The following is an 18235-nucleotide window of genomic DNA, read 5'->3' on the forward strand; positions in this document are numbered from 1 at the left end:
CCCGCCTGCCTTTCATCTCTCCCAGCCCAAGAATTAGGTCCGAGGGGTGCAGAGTGAGTTGCCCCGAAATTGACCCAGCTAGAGCCTTGCTGAAGAGTTGCCTCCACCCAAGGCTACTGCTAGGTCCCCTGGGTGGGGGTGGGGGCTCTGCTGAGACCCTTTCCCGGATCGCAGAACTGTCTTGTATGTATCAGTGAGGGTACACAGTCGGGTCTGGGCAAGGAAGGCAGAATCCCCCTAAACTACTATGCACTTAGTTCTCTTTGGCACATTTAAAAAGAGAAGACCTAGCTGTGTGCACTGCACTCCGGAGGAGGCGGTGGGTGTGGAGGTGAGCTCCCGAGGTGTGACCCCTGTCAGGTTAGAGGCAGCTGCTTGGAGTCTGTGGGTGTGGTAGACCAAGGGAGCCAAGTGGGAGTGGAAGGCTAGGGGAGGGGCTTTCTTGCAATGTCGGCGTGCCAGCAGACCTGGCCAAGAGGGGAAACCTACCTGCTACTTGTCTGGAACATGGCCACGGTAATAACAACAGCTAATGCGGATCCAGTGCTGTTTCCTACATGTTACCTCGTTAAGCCACCCCTCCGAACGCAAAGAGGGCACTGCGTAATATTTAGAGAACACCAGGCTCTTATAGCCAGTAAACCGAAAAGAGAGGTGGCCCAGACTGAGCTCTGCCTGGCGTCTCTAAGTCCCTGCTGGACTGGCCTAATAACACCCTCGTTATTGCTATCATATCCTGTGATCTTCCCAGCCACAACATTCTGGACTTTAAGACCTCCTTCTGCTATATCGCATGTATTTCCTCATGTTTATGTGCAATGTCGTCCTAGAAAAGAATTCAGGATCACTTACAAGAATACACAACCTACAAAAATAAGTATGAGAAACAACAGCAAGAAAACAAGGCCGATAAAATGGGGCCAGAAGTGGAGAGCAGTCTAAAATTACATACCAATGAACGCTTACACATTTGGAAAACAGAATCTAATACACACTTGCTTCAAAGGGGTCAGTCAAGCCCAAGAGGAAGGTCTACTCCATAGCTCAGTTCCTTACATATGAAAGACCCCCCCCCNAAAAAAAAAAGGAAAAAAGAAAAAGAAAAAGAAAAAGAAAAAGAAAAAGAAAAAGAAAAAATGTTTAAAAGATCCGAGGTTCTTGTCACAGAGCCTGGGAAGACGTTTCTCCTGAGGACACTCCTGAGCTTTAGTGATGTCACCTCGGGGTCATGCAGGATGAGAGTAGAACAGATACAGGCAAACGTAGAGATGAAGACGGTGTGCAGCGTAGCGTCACTGGGAGCAGTCCTGGATGAAGTGAGAACCGCCCTTACTTTTCCCAAAATGATGGAATACCTGTGATAGATCAAGAGTGAACTCACCTCTGACCTCCAGTGAGCTTCACCTACTCCTACCTCAGCAACCTGCCTCCCCTAACCTCCTAAAAATCATGTCAGCTCCCTTTCCTTCTTCACCTCCTGCCCTGTGCACAGTCTCCTGTGCATATGAAGCACCTCCAACTGGGCACCAAATGTCTCCTTCTTCCTACCCCATCTTGCCCCCTTTCCTGATGTTTCTGCCCGTCTCACTGGTGCAGCCCACGTCTCCGTGGCAGCCGGTATCCACTCAGCCTTTCTTCTTCTTCTCAATCGGGTTCTTAATGAAGGTCCACAGACCTTTTGCCCACATGAGGGACAACCGCAGCCCCATTTTCTGGATATGTTTTTTTTCTTGGAGGAATGGTTTAGCGTTCATTGGTTTTTCTATATGATACAGGCTTAAATGAGGTGGTTCTGTCTTTCTTTCATGGCTTCAACATGACCCACAGGATTCTGCTGAGTGTCTACACTTGGCATCTAGTAGAGATATTTCTCTTCATCATTCTCTTTTACTGTCACTTCCTTTCTGTCTCCAAAGCCACAAATGTGTGTGTGTGTGTGTGTGTGTGTGTGTGTGTGTGTGTGTTCCCATCATCCCTCACCTGGATCTATGGGATAGCCTGGACTCCCTAATTTTGAGATCTCCTTTCTCTGATCCCCCCCCCCCACTATTGCATGGTTGCATTACTGTGTTCTTTCTCTGTTTCCAAACTTTAGCCCCCCCACCCCCATTACCCAGAAAATAAGAGTTAGATATCATAGCATTGCGTATGCTCATGGATGGTTCCTCCTGTCTGTCTGGCTTCTAGCCATAGCCTGCTGGGTGCCTGACTTCTCACACTATACTTTCATTGCTCCTAATGTTTGCTCTGCTGTGCCCTTTGCTTATGTGCTTGCTTCTGCCTCCCGCCTCTCCTCACTTTGGTAACCAAAGGTAGAGTTATACCCAGCCTATCAGAATACCCAGGTTACCCTAGAGGGCAGACATGGGTACAGGCTCTACACACCTTCTTCTGACCTGGCCTGATGACTGGCTGTGCTTGGAGAATCTACATGGCATTGCCTAAGACTTAATCACCCTTTTAAGATATAATTACCAGATGCCTCCCTAGTGCCATATGCTGCTCTTGTTACTGAGAGTCTTGGAGAGAACAAGACAGGCAAGGCCCTTGTGTTCATGAGCTCCCACGTCTGGTACATGGACAGTAACCAAGTCAGCAAATAAATGAATATATAAATATGTTGTGACTTTAAAATCTCTCCCGTCCAGAGATTGCCTCTTCAGTGCTAGGACACCTCTATCCTCACTGAAGTGTCCAAGATGATCCCCCCCCCCACATGGTCCTGTGTCCAAGTCAAGAGCTCCCAGGTCTGTAAGAAAAAGCCAGCATCCATGGGGCACTGGTCTCTAGAGGAAAGTGAATAGACAGAGGGTGAAATGGGGTCAGATTATGGCACAGTTGCTGACCATGGTTCTGTCTCTGAGGCAAGGCTACGTGGCCTCATTATGTCTGTGACTGTGTCTGGTTGCTCCACAGTTTTGTTGTTTGCTTGCATGTATGTGTATGTAGCATGTGCATGCCTGATGCCCAGAGGTCAGGAGAGGGTGTTGGATCCCCTGGAACTGGAGTTAGGAGTAGTTCTGAGCCACTGTGTGGGTGTTGGGAACCAAACTCAGGTCCTTTGCAAGAGTAGTAAGTGCCCTTCACCATTGTGCCTGTGTTCCAGCCCCTGAACCATGGGGTTTTATTTTATTTATGGACCTTTTAGTTTTTCCATATTATGTGCTTTGATCCTATTCATTCTCCTCCCCTAACTGATTCTACACCCACCTACCTGAATTCATATTCTTCCTCTCTTAAAAAAAAAGCAAAACAAACCAGAAAGACAAAACAAACCAAAAAAAAAAAAATCAGTGAACCACACACAAATCATGGAGTCTATTTTGTGTTGGCCACCTGCTCCTGAGCATGAGATCTGCCCTGGAGTGTGGGTAGTATAATTTATTCCAGTGGAATAAACTGATTTTCCATGTCCCAGGAGGAATTAACAGCAAATAGCATCTGGGTTAGAAATAGGCCTTCGTAATTCCTTGCTTGTCCCTTCCCTGGGATTGTGTCTGGCTTGAACTTATACAGGTCTATGTGTACTGCTATAGTCTTTTAAGTCCATACATGCATCAGCTGTGTGTGTGTGTGTGTGTGTGTGTGTGTGTGTGTGTGTCTGGAAGACACTGTTTCTCTGGAGTCATCAGTGTTCCTGGTTCTTAGAGTCTTTCCACTTCTTCTTTCATAGATCTCTGAGTCATGAAAGGAGAACTTTGATTAACAACGACAACAATGACAACAGCAGCAGCAGCAGCAACAACAATAACAACAGCAATGACAACAACATTGAATTTAGGCCTGAATGCTCCAAAGTGTCTTTCTCTCTGCACATTGTCACCTGCAAACCCATAGGCTTGTAAATATGGTCTCTACTGTGACTCACCTCAGACCCAGGCTAGGAGGGCATATCTATGTGAGAGGTGATCGTTTGCTTCTGTCTTTCAGACCTGGGGTTAGGATTGGACTCTGTCTTTGTGTACCTTGGAGTTCTCTCAGGGCATATCTGTCTGGAAGAGGGTTTGTCATGCTCCATTGCTCTGAGGTATCTTCTCCACAGAAGTCCTTTTGTTTGTTTGTATTTAAATAAATCTCGTGTAGCTCCAACTGGCCTCAAATTTTCTATGTCACTGAGGAGGGCCTTGACCTTGAACTTCTGATCCTCCTATCTCTACTTCTAGAGTGCTGCTGGCATTGCAGGTACCTACTGATGTACCTGGGTTATGCAGCACTGGTTTATCCAGGGCTAAAGCAAGCTAGACAATCATTTTACTAATTGATCTATCCCCAAGTCTTCAAAGGGGATTTAATGAAGGTAATTACACTGTGTTATGTTAGACCACTCCAAGTACAGATCCTAATTGTGGAAACACATTCTTGTTTTTGGCTGCTTTGAAATTGCTGTCTGATTCTGTGAATTTCTTTACCAGAGCCTGGCAGAATTGTATTTATTTACCCTATAGAGCACATATGCAGAAACAGTGTCTCTAATGGCATCACATTTGACTTCTGCATCTTTTAGGATGCTAGCAGGATAGACAAGTAGTGATAATGTAATAAACTATACTAAATATAAGGAATAGAATACTAGTATGATATGATTTTATATGATGTGATACGATACAGAATGACACAGCATGACACCATACCATATCATCTCACCCCATCCCATCCCACCCCATCCCATACTATATCAAACCCCATAGAAAAGGTCTCATGATGTTTATTCTTAGAGAGAGAGAGAGAGCTTCCTGGAGGGAGAGAATAGAGGAGGGCTGGGACCTGACTTTTGCTTTAGCAGGCACACACACCCCCTGTACAGGTACAGGTGAGAGGATGTTCGAGAATTGCCCATCTTGATGCTAACTGGGTAAGTCTACTTTGTTCAAGGGTAGCAAACAGTATCACTCTTTCTGCATCCAACATTTGGATGACAGGATGGACTCAGTCAGTGACTTGAAGTCTGACTTAGAATAAATTTGACTCTCAGCCCCAAGACGTTTTAAAAATGGGCTCAATGTCTACTCAGAAGAGTTTTAAAGAATCAGAGCCTGAAGCTTGACCTTTGCCCCAGATGCAGAGCTCTCAATGCTCTGAGTGCCTCCTCTATGCTCAGGGTGGGTGCTGCCAGGGTGGATGCTCCACCCTGTGTTCACACCCCCGGAGCTGTGTTCACACCCATGGAGGAAGGGCCAGTTTTTCAGAGGATGTAAGGTCCACGCCAGGGATACAAAGGACCACAGGAGCAGAGTGCTGAACCATAGGGGAGAGGAGGACAAAGAAGGGATGCTAAAGACAAGGGATATGCAGGGTTAGGGAGAGCTAGAGCAGAACCATAGTACTGGGGGGACACACCCTCCCGTCACCCACTGGTGTGTATCGGTCTGTTTGCCTCTCAGTTGCCTTGGCAGGGTGGGGAGGTTCTGGTTCTCCAGAGTCTGCTCCAGCTCCTTCTATCTGCTCTCCCCTTTGGGTGTGATCCAATTAGCACACACCCTCAGGTTTGCCACTGGGTGCCTGGGACAAGTAGGTCTAAAAAGAGGGCTGAAGTGATTAAAATTCAATACCGGGCCTCTTTCCAGAGGCTGACAGTACAGTCTAACAGCACCAATTCCAAAGTTAAAACCAGTTTGGTCACACTATTTATAAAGCTCGTATTGTATACCTCAGTAACTCATTCTGATTAACCACTTATCACCTGCAAAGGTGCACTGGTAAAGCCTGGGTGGGGATGCAGTTTATAGAAAGATTCAAACAGCTGGACAAGCCAAAAAAGACTTGATTTTTCTGGGTAAAAAAAACAAAGTAAAGCCGAACCAAACAAACCAAACCCAAATCCCTAAACTGTTCAGTTCAATATGCCTTCAAAAAAGTGCTGTGATAAACACAGCATTGAAACAAAAAAACTCCTGAGAATCTGTAGTCCAACCTGCATGGGCGTAGCAGAGAAAATAATGGCAAATCAATGTGGGGAGAGATTTCTCAAAGACTGGGCAGATGTATCCTTAAGCTTCGGAAGGAAACGTTTCCTTTTAAAAGGGAAGTCTCTCTGTGTCTCTGTCTGTCTGTCTGTCTGTCTGTCTGTCTGTCTGTCTGTCTGTCTGTCTGTCTCTGTGTGGGTGGGTTGGCTGTGTTTGTACTATACACATGTGTGTGTTCCCATGTGCTCACGTGTGGTTATGCCCAGAAGAGGATTCAGGTGTCTTGTTTCCTTAGTCCAGAGTCTCTCACTGACCCTGATGGCTTTCTTTTGTCCTGGCCAGCTGGCCAGAGACTTCCTGGACTCTCCAATGTCCACCCTAAAGCACAAAGGATGCGGGTAGCTATGCGCCTTCACCCAGCTTTTACTTCAGCACTGGGGATCACGTCTCCACACCTCTCACTCTTCCTATTTAACAAAACCTAAAGGAATCAACTTCACACACAGCCACGAGTGACTTGATGCTGACCTTCGCGTTCTAATAGCCAATTCCACCGTTCCTGTGCCAAAGCACACCTATCCTGTCCAGGTTTAAGTTTTTCTCATTCAATTCAGTCGTGAAAACAGAGGGTGGCATTCTTAAGGGCAGACAATATTCCCACGAAATACTCAGAGAGTTTGAGTGATCATTTTCTACGTCTGCTTCCTTTGTGCCCTCTGGCTTTAGGAGTAAAGAGCACACTCTAAGTGAGACTAAGGTGGGCAGTTACCACAGAGTGGGCAACTGCATTTTCCACATGCAATACGTGTTTTATAAATCATAGAGCCAATGTGAGTTGGATTGTGCAAATCACAACTGCATTGTTTATGGGGACACAACGACGAAGGTGAGCTACAGTTTGTTGCAAGGATGGATCTACATTAGTTTGCATGACTGCCTAGTTTGCTAACTGGCAAACTGGCTCAAACATTTGGTGGAAACAACCTCTCAGTATCAACCTACACAACAAATTCAATGTAATAGGAAATACTGTCACTTTGTTGTTGTTGTTTGTCTTGTTTCCTTAGTGTTTTTTTCTCCTCTGTATTGAATTAGATAGGAAATGCTAGAGAAGACTTCATTTCAGCTTCCCAGGGTGGATGGAGATCAGCCCTCGACCCGGTGTCAGTGAAGTATTCAGTCATTGATCCTGCTCGTTAGTCAGTGAAAAACATGGCCATCTGCTGTGGGAAGTGTGATCTGTGCTGCTGCGTGTGATTCACAAGAGCCTCTGAAGCGAGAGCCGCTCCCAGAGGACAGTCACCTCATGGCAGATCTTAATTTGGCCCATGCAGGTGTGACCCCACTGTGCTGTTAGTTGCTGTGACATGGTTAGTTTCTATCTGGGAGGAGGGTGTGAAAAATCTGGGGAAGGCTTATGATAGGCACATGAAACAAGCAAGTTCTGTGTGATTGATGCTGGAGGTTATTATTATTAGTATTTTTTAAAAGCCCTGTAGAACTCAGTGTTGCTGTGAGTTTTTCCTGGTAATGGAAGAAGAAGAAATCGGAAGAGTAGAGGCAAAGTGGAGAATAACGTCACTGATTTGTGTATCTTAAGACCCCTCTCTTAATTTCAGCAGAATTATTTCTCTTTAATAAAAATTCAAAAACACATTATGTAACTGCAGTGGCAAAAAGGTGAATATAATCTAGAGGGTGCTTATTATTATTTATTCATTATTAAGTATGCCTATGTGTCTATGTGCATGTGCGTGTGTGTGTGTGTGTGTGTGTGTGTGTGTGTGTGTGTGCATGACATGTGTGGACGCATGTGTAATGGGCATGCTTTTGTGTGTGAGTACAGGTGTCCTACATGTATCTGAGGTCAGAGGAAAACCTTGGCTGTCACACCTTCCTCTCCAGCTTGCTGGAGACCAGGTCTCTACTGTGTAAACTGAGCTAGCTGGCTCCTGATCTTCCCGGGACTCACCTGTCTCTTTCTCTCATCCTGCCTGAAGGGGTTGGGACTGACCACTACCATTTTCCTAAGGGATCTGGGGACTTGAACTCGGGTCCTCACGCTCAGACAGCAAGTGGTTTATTCACTGAGTCATCTATCCACCCCTAAATACGTGTTTTGTCTGATTATAAAAGAAGTGAAACTGAAACCCGCTTTGTGGATGTTGTGATCGTTGTGGGTTCTGAGCCCGGGACCTGCTGGCCATGGCACCTGGCAGTTAGACTTGCTCCTTCATGGAAGACTTAGTTGTCATGTGTAGATTTAGAGATGAGCCACTTCCTGGTCCCTTGGACTCACAGGAAGGAGAAGTAGGAGAACCGTTAGTGGTATATGAGGTGGGAAGGGGGCTTAAATACACATTCTTTTTATTTTTATGTTTTTATTTTCTTGAGAAAGGGTCTCCTGCACCAAGGTTGACATCGAATTCAATATAGATCATAAACTCATCTCCTTTCTGCCACCAGCTCCCAAATGCTATGATAACAAATCTGGACTCACAAACAGGCCTGGTATTTGGGCTTTTATTTATATATATATTTTTAATTTTTTATTAGATATTCTCTTCATTTACATTTCAAATGCTATCCCGAATGTCCCCTATACCCTCTCCGCCCCCGCCCCTGCCCCCCTACCTACCCATTCCCACTTCTTGGCCCTGGCGTTCCCCTGTACTGTGGTATATAAAGTTTGAAAGACCAAGGGGCCTCTCTTCCCAATGATGGCCAACTAGGCCATCCTCTGCCACATATGCAGCTAGAGATACAAGCTCTGGGGTTACTGGTTATTCATATTGTTGTCACTCCGATAGGGTTTCAGACCCCTTTAGCTCCTTGGGTACTTTCTNTAGCTCCTCCATTGGGGGCCCTGTGTTGTATCCAATAGATGACTGTGAGCATCCACTTCTGTATTTGCCAGGCACTGGCATAGCCTCACATGAGACAGCTATATCAGGGTCCTTTCAGCAAAAATCTTGCTGGCATGTGCAATAGTGTCTGCGTTTGGTGGCTGATTATGGGATGGATTACTGGGTAGGGTAGTCTCTGGATGGTCCATCCTTTCGTTTTAGCTCCAAACTTTGTCTCTGTAACTCCTTCCATGGGAATTTTGTTCCCTATTCTAAGGAGGAATGAATTATCCACCAGTTGGTCTTCCTTTTTCTTGATTTTCTTGTGTTTTGCAAATTGTATCTTGGGTATTCTAAGTTTCTGTGCTAATATCCACTTATCAGTGTGTGCATATCAAGTGACTTCTTTTGGGATTGGGTTACCTCACTCAGGATGATATCCTCCAGATACATCCATTTGCCCAAGAATTTCATAAATTCATTGTTTTTTTTTAATAGCTGGGTAGTACTCCATTGTGTAAATGTACCACTTTTTCTGTATCCATTCCTCTGTTGAGGGACATCTGGGTTCTTTCCAACTTCTGGCTATTATAAATAAGGCTGCTATGAACATAGTGGAACATGTGTCCTTATTACCAGTTTGAAAATCTTCTGGGTATATGCCCCGGGAGAGGAATTGTTGCTGGATCTTCTGGTAGTACTATGTCCAATTTTCTGAGGAACCACCAGACTGATTTCCAGAGTGGTTGTACAAGCTTGCAATCCCACCAGTGATGGAGGAGTGTTCATCTTTCTCCACATCCTTGCCAGCATCTGCTGTCCCCTGAATTTTTGATCTTAGCCATTCTGACTGGTGTGAGGTGGAATCTCAGGGTTGTTTTGATTTGCATTTCCCTGATGATTAAGGATGTTGAACATTTTTTCAAGTGCTTCTCAGCCCTTCGGTACTCCTCAGTTGAGAGCTGGTTTTTTAAAGTAAAGCTGTAGCACAGACTTTAGGGCACCACTACTTTGTAAGGCACTGTAATGTGTGTGGGAGCACTAGACATTGAATGGTCATTCAAATTTATAGAACTCTAATGTCAACCATGGCCTCTGGGTGATAATGACCTAGGTTCATCAGTTGTCACACATGTGTCACTCTGGAGAGGGGTACTGTGCACATGTAGAGAAGAAAGGAAGGTGTTTAACACAATTCTGCTTCTAACCTAAAACTTCTCTTTAAAATAAAATATATTTAAAAAAAACCCTAACATTAAAAAGGCTGAGGCAGGGGTATAGTGAGGTTGATGCCAGCTTGGGGTACATAGTACAATCCAGACTCAACATGTAAACAAAGAACTCCCATCACAATCCAAGCAAATTAGAGGCCCAAGGTGTCATTAAAACTAGACTCTCAAAGAGGCCCAAAGAGCCATAGCTACCCCATAACATAGCAACTCCCAAGGGCTTGTCCTGGATCATACACATGTCCCCTTTGTCCCAGGTCACATTTGGAGCTATTATCCTGAGAGGGCCAAGCAGAAAGGACATGGCGACTCTGGATTCCTGAGGAAAGTCAGATGCACCATCAGGCAAGATTAGTAGGAGGCAAAACCAAGCAAACAAATAAACCGCAAAGGCTGGCTTCCTGCTAATTTGCATTGATCTGGGTGCTGGGATGGAGCAGAAAAGGAATGTTCACTCATTAATACTTTGTTTAAAATATTTACTTGTACATCCCTGTTTTCTGATTCTCCAGCCTTCTTCTGAAGAGACGACTTGTGCACATCAGAAGCTGTTCTGAGGAAACCATGTCTGTGACCTCATTCATCCTCACAAAATACTGTGTTGATTTTCAGTTGTCATGGTCCCCTGCTTTGTAGATGAGGAACTTAAGCCTTAGAGGGGTCGAGTCACTTGTCCGAACACGGCTTGTGAGAAGCAAATCTGGAACAAAAGCTAACTATCCCTTTGCTATGACATCCACTTGTGACAAGCTTAGATTCCGTATCCAAAACATTTGAGCTTGTCGGCCATTAGTCATTAAAAAGTACTGTGTGAGAAAAAAGGGATATGTAACTCATTCTAAATAGATGGTTGTTGGTGCTAACCTCTGAAGTGTCTTATGAGCTACAAGTTTCTACCCTGAGCATTATGGAGATGGAATTCTTGGCTCATTTACAAGCAGTTCTCTGCTCTGTCTCAAGATCCAAGATTCTCTAAAATGACCTAAGAAGAACCACTCCCCCAGACTTCTTTTGGTCTTGCCAACAGGTTTTCACTTTCACGTTATTTGAAAAGTGAAAGTAGAAATGCTCTCAGTGTACCATTGGCACGCTGGTCAGGGTCATGCAGGTTTAATATAGTACAGGGCCAGCACTGTGCACACTCATCTCTGTCTCTCTGCCTCTGTCTCTCTCTGTTTCTTTCTGTCTCTCTCTGTCTCCCCATTAAAAGATAGATTGGGCTAGAAATTTAGTTTTGCTCCCATCTCTTCCCAATGGTTCTTTTCTTGAAGGCTTTGGTCCATTCTAGCAGGGGAAGGGTAGATGGAGTGACTGGGGTGTTAGTCCTCAAATACTGAGTCTTTCTAATAACAACCCAGGAAGTTTTACTTTCTAGGTTGGCTTTGTAAGAGGGTTTTAGCACATGCACCTCACCTCCACTTCCGCACCCCAGACACACAAATGGGGGGAGAGAGCATACATAGGTATATAATTTATTCTTATGACCAAGCCGTTACTGGAATTGTGGTCTGGGTCTCAAACTCTACTTTAGACAGGTATGGATATTTGTCTGAGGTGCTAACACAATTTTAGATGCTTGGCCCAATGGGGTCCGGTTCAAAGTTAATACCCAATGAGAATTTTCTTTTCTTTGACTCTATATGTCTCCAGCCAAGACCATTTTTTTTCCCACATGGCTGAAGCCTAGTGTGGTTCTCCTTGTTCCTCTGCACATCCTGCTTACAGCTTCTGACTCCAATCTGACAGTCAGGACAGGAGAGCCCTGAGGCCACTGCCAAGGCCCCTCCATGAGACTAAAGTCATAGAGACTCCTCTGCATAGCTGTTCTTCCAGCAATGACTTGATGCTCGTTTACCCTTTTAGGGTACATGTATCTCATTTCTCCACTTTATTTTCCATCCAGTGTGGATACCTGGCACCTCAGGCAGCTATGCTAGCACACACACACACACACACACACACACACACACACACACACACACCTCATTCTCTGAACAGCATCCTCTGCAGAAGTGCAATGTGGGAAAGCATGCTGGGATGACTGTAACCGACCGGACAGTGGAGAGGAGGCTATGTGGGCAGCAGCTATGCCTGTTTTCGATTTGCTAAACAGAAGCCTGTGTTCAGGGTCCCAGGAAATGAGCTAACTGGGTCTCACATTATTTCATCCTCTAGTGAAAACTTCTTTCTTTTTTTTTTTTTTTAGCTAGGCATGAATTTTTACCGTGGTGACATGGAGGAAGGAGTAGTTGGAATTGCCTGAAATGAATAACAGTCTCAGCATTTTGAATTTTGTTAGCTTTAGTAAGAGGGTGACTGTTTCAGACCTTGGGCAGGTTTCTGAGAGTCAGAAGTGGCTGGAGAATAGGATTTGAGATGCTGACGTTTCTGGCAGAGGTAGCTCACTCTGAACAGTAAGTGTCTGTTGGGTAACATGAACAGAATGGGGGAAGCTGTCAAAGGGGCATCTAAAATAGAAGCCTTTTCAGGTTCTGGGCTTTAGAAGTTCACTGCACTAAGCCGAAGTTACTCATCTCCAGAGAGAAATCCCAGACAGCTGCCGTCTGGAGTGCAGGAAGAAGTGCATTTTGATTGACAGGTCACCAACCGCTTAAAGATGCCCAGTACTTGCTCTTGAGCATATAGCACATCTGGGAAGGGAGGAGGCAACCCTTATCTTGTTCTCTGCCATGATTCTGATCTTGGATTGCATGAGGTCACATGGCTGTAGTTAGTTACGGAGAAAAGAAGTAGTCTCGGAAGGAACTGCACCAGGGGAAAGACTACCAACAGTAGACATCCCCCCAACCCGTTCCTCTCCCTCATCTCCTGTCTCCACCTGCCCCCCTTCTTGAGAAGATGTAACTTAGATTCCAGTTAGTTTGGATATAAAGAAAACAGGAAGGTCATAGTCTCATGATGACCTTAAGAAATAAATCCCACCCCTAGTGTAACAGACGCACTGCTAGCCTCCTGAAGGTTCCTTAACCCCATGGACCAAAAACTGGTTTTCAGTGGGGGTGGAGTGTGATATTTGTGGTCATGAGCATTCTCTAGAAAAACACTATCTGGACCCTTACAACTGGAGACTGACTGTGGCAGGGCAGTTTCAGGCTTCCAAGTCTGAGGATGAGGGAATCCTTCATCTTCCGAGAGTGCTGTACACGGTGGGGTAATCCTCTTATACACAGAGGGCTTCTCCTCCCTGTTCAGTACACACAAGAACCCTTCACCAGGCTCAGAGATAAGTGCTGTATAGCGTGAGTCAGTGACAGGTTCTGCCTTGCACCATGCCCTAAAATCCAGCTTGGCTTTCAGACCAAGAGAGTATCTCGTTTTACCTGTAGAGATTGCGTCACCGCCTTGCTTCACCCACCTCGTTTTCTGGTTTCCAGCCGGGATCCGAGGAGTCTGACTAACCTTTGGAATCGATGCCATCCACATTCTACATGTTGCCTGTGTGTTTAGTTATTTTTATCTCATTAAAAAAGGCCAGAAATCAGATCATTTTTTAAAAAATGGCTTGTGGAAGATTTCCTCATCTTAAACACAATTTCCATGGCAATTTCTATTCAGTTTTCTGCATGGCTTTCTGGTTAGGGAAGAAAGTGCTCAGCTGTACCCAGTATAGAAGGTTCTTTTTCTTTTGTTTGTTTTTTTTTTTTTTTTTTTTTTTTTAGACAGGGTTTCTCTGTGTAGCCCTGGCTGTCCTGGAACTCACTTTGTAGACCAGGCTGGTCTCGAACTCAGAAATCTGCCTGCCTCTGCTTCTCGAGTGCTGGGATTAAAGGAGTGTGCCACTACTGCCCTGTGAGGACAGAAGTTTTAATGCTTATCTTAAACGTGTCATTTCTAATAGAGGGCTTGAAAAAATATACTGAAAATAATAATTTAAAAAAACTTTGAATATGGATGCGAGCAATTTTCTGAATTTCGTATCTTGTTTGGCTGAGATGGTAACATGTACTAACACTGGTCAGGACGGTGGCCAGTTTCTGGAGGGGGGCAGTTAGTCTCAGGCTAAAGCCTTTCTTCTTCCATTCTTGGGAGATGGTCCAGCCAGGACAGCCCCACACTAGTTACAAAAGGGCCAGGATCTACCTACGCAGGGGTCAGGGGCCATCAGAATTGAGTTCTATAGTTTATTCATCTTATATCTAAACATTTTATATTTAGGTTATTGGTTCATTATTTCTCTTCTTCCTCCTCCTCCCCCTCCTTCTCCTTGTCATCCTCCTCCTTAATCTTCTCATCCTCCTCTTTCTTGTCCTCCTCCTTGTCCTCTTCATCTTCCTTGTCCTCCTCCTCCTCCTTCTCACCCTTCTCCTCCTTGTCCTCCTCTTCTTCCTCCTTGTCCTCATCCTCATTCTCTTCCACGTCCTCCTCCTCCTAGTCCTCCTCATCTTCTTCATCCTCCTCTTCCTCTTCTTGCTCTTTCCCTTCTCACCTCTGACACCTCGGGCTTCTTAGCCATGCTCAGTCAGTACCATTGCTTATCATAGCCACCCTGCTAAATCGCCACTGTGCTCCATACTCTTCAGCTAGATTGGCAACATTTAACCACATGTGCAGGCATTTGGGGGATTCCAGGGGTATGAAGCAAGGCTTTATTAAACCTAAGCACATGATTTCTGGGACAAATAGTGATGGAGTAAGAAGAAAAGCAGCTTGAAGGGTTTATTTTAAAATGCTACCAATTATAGGTAAGCTTCGCAAAGTGGACCAAGTAGCATTGTAAAAGCATCTTCACCTGGTGCACATCCTAGAAAGTTAAACAATACCACAAACTCCACTTCCTTGAAGACATCCTGTAGACTTTGAAATATATGATATCACCTTTCTTTTTCGCCAAGAAATGTAATCAAATGTCTCAAAGAGGCTTGGGGTGACTGTGTGGCTCATGACATTTCAAAGACCATCTGAGGACTTTAGGTATTTAGGTATGATATTCTTATATTTGGATCTCTTCAGGTGTGTGTGTGTGTGTGTGTGTGTGTACTTATATATGTTGGTGAGTGTGTGCATACATAAATGTGCATGCTATGATAGATTTTTTTAGTGTCAAAAGAGCTTAAAGAAATAAATAAGGCAAAGGATGAAGAACCTTGGGATAGAAAAGGCTTCACAGTATAGAAAGCAGAAGGAGGGGTAGAGGACCAGTCTCACCTCATCACAAATACATCATTTGCAAAATAAACATTGGAACCCAAGAGCACAGGGTTTCTGGAACAGTTAGTTCTCATTTCCATAGCATCCTTTTTTGTTAGTGGGTAAAAGTGCTTCTTGAATGACATCAGTAACATCAGCAGCAACAACAACAACAACAAAATCGAGTACAGTTGGCCAGAGCACAGCTGTGATCTGGGTTTCCTGGGGCTTTGGCTAATAGAAACTTTCATCATAAACAACATGTTTCTGCTTTGTCTTCATTTTAATCTTTGGTGCTCTGAGGATAAGGAGAGAAAATTCTTGAGTTTTTTTCTATAATGATTAGCATTTTATACTTCTGCAGCTATTTTTAGATGTTAATAGCTGATCCTCCTAATTACACTTTCTCTGTAGCTCTGCTAAGGGATCTGAAGTGGCCCACATTTGCAGCTGTGTAGAGCACAATGGACCCTGGGGGCTAGGGAGCAATGGGATCAGGGGAGACATAGACTTAAGAGCAACGTGGTCATGGACACAGAAACTCTTTTCTTTATAGAGTTCAGGTATTTTGATATAGTAATCAATAACAGACCGATTTAGTCATATTTCTTTTAGTTAGAACTGTAGTGTAGGTGTTACAAACTATATGGGGCTGTTGAATACTTAAAACATGGCTAGTATAATAGATGTAAATATAAAATATAAAAGTAAGTATGATGTATATCAAATCCTGAAGATTTAATATGAAATAATAAGCTATAGCTGTGCCAATATATTTTAAACATTGACGACATGTTGAAATAGTGTGAGTATAATTTAATTGAATGAAATAAACTGTTGAAATTCTTCTCACTTCATTTATTTTTAATAGAGCCACCAGAAGACTAATAATTACACCGTATCTTTTGAGCAGGTTGTTTCTAGAATGTGTCTCCCCCTCTTCCCCTCCATGACCATGAGACAATGAAGTGTCTATAACAGTTCTTTACTGGATGGCAAAGGGTCAGAAAAAGTCCCAAGAAAGGGTTATTTCCAGGAAGGGCCTGGATGGAATGTTCTGGTAGGTAACTCTGCACAGCCTTTGCCACAGAGACTGTAAAATCCCCTGCACAGTGACTTCCTCAGGGTAGGCCACTCCATTGACCTTGACTTTGTTGTGACTTCCTTCAAAGCCAAAAAGGCCTGCAGTTTCTAGTTTCTGAGACTCACTTTCACTTTCAGGTAAGAATTTGAGTTTTCTTTCACAGCTCTCCTAACACATTACCTCCTCACTGTGTGTGTGTGTGTGTGTGTGTGTGTGTGTGTGTGTGTGTGTGTATGTGTGAGATGTAGGTTATACAGTCCAGGATCACCTTCAACTCTTCATTTTCCTGCCTTCCCCTCCCTGGTCTTACAGGCACCATCCCTGTTTCCTTTTCATTTTTATTTAAATCTCTTTCTGTGCTTGCTCACTTCTACATTCTTTCTCTCAATTTGATTTTTGGAAGTGCTGATGTTTCTGAGTGCCGTTCTAACTACATCTTCAGAATCTCCAGACAACAAGGCCCTAAATGATAACGGTAGTTCAGACTCCACGCCAGTCTCCTTTGACTCAGTCCTATCCTCCATAAGCTACAGGTATGGTTCCAGCCCATCTCCCTTCCAGGACCTTCATATAATGCTTCACTAGGATTTTCTTGTTGAAAAATGTTTCAGTTTTATTACAAAAGTTCCTGTGTGTTCATTAGTAAAGACAGAGAATATAATTAAGGAAAAGCCATTCTTATTGCCACCTCAGTCATTAACAATGGGTCAGGTTGGCTGTTCTCAGAATGAACATCTTACCTTGTGTATGAGTTTCCTATGTGCAATAACAATGTACCCCAGATTGCATGATTTAAAACAATACAAATGTGTTGCTCTGCTAGTCTAGAGTTTGGAAGCTGATATTTTCACCGGGGAGCAAGGATCAAGACAACCACAGTGCTCCCTACCAGTGTCTGCTGGGGAGAATCAGATTGTTTGACCCTTTCAGCTGCTGACATTCCTTGGAATGAAAGAAGGATGCTGCCAGCATCTTGTGGCTATGGTTCCTTCTTCCAGCTCCATGAGCAGAATCCAACCTCTTTCTACTTCGTGATCATATATCCTGTCATATATCATATCTAGAAGTCTGTTATCTGTCTGTCATATCTTTCAACCCTGAGATATATTCCCTGAGTGGTCATTCAATACCAAATAGAGGTATTTGCATGCACACAAATGCTCAGTGTTGAAAAGTGAAGAATTGGGGGAGGGGATAAAAAAAAGGCAGAGTGGAAGAAGTCCCCTTCTCACTAAAGAACCAGATTTGATGCCTGTTAGACAGTCCAGGTATGGAAGAAACCATTCAAAGAAGGAGATGATAGTCATGGTCTATTCATGAAGGGTTCAGGATAAGAAAAAGAGTGTGGTTCAGAGTCCGCAGGTTTCTTGTCAAGAATCCTGCCGTTCTGGTATACCAGAAGTGGAAGCAGCGAGGCATTGCTCTAGCATGGAGATATTCATTCATGCAGCAGCCGCCGGAGATGGCATATAGAAAAAGGGGGCAGTAGACAAGAGAAGGACCAGGCCAATGCCACGGGCCAATTGTTGACCATTGTGGACATGATGGTACCCCAGTTTGATACTCCCAGAATGCCCTTCAATGACACAGATGGAGATACTTACAGATAAAACAAATGTCTGTATGGTGTGTTCCACTTGGCAATCTATTGTGAACATTTTCCCAAGCGAGTGCCTCTCTTCCATGCTGTCTGAGACTTGCCTGTGTTCTATGTCTGGAGATCAGATGTAGGTTCGGCCACTTCTCTTTCTTGACTAGAATTCTTGTATCCTTCTCTACTGGGAAACACAGCACGATGATGCTCTCGAAGCTTGCACAGAGCTACAATGATTTTCTTTTTTCTTACAGTAGGAAAAGTTTTATTTGCACACATAGTTTAGGGACATCAGAGCCTGAGATGAGGTGGAGCATCATGGCATGAAGCAAAAAACTACTCGCCCCCTTACAGACAGAAAGCAGAGAGAGAAAGCAGTGTAGAGAGAGCCAGACAGGGCGGTGGTGGCGCATGCCTTTAATCCCAGCACT

This window comes from Mus pahari, chromosome 3, assembly GCF_900095145.1.
Source record: "Mus pahari chromosome 3, PAHARI_EIJ_v1.1, whole genome shotgun sequence".
Classification (NCBI taxonomy): domain Eukaryota; kingdom Metazoa; phylum Chordata; class Mammalia; order Rodentia; family Muridae; genus Mus; species Mus pahari.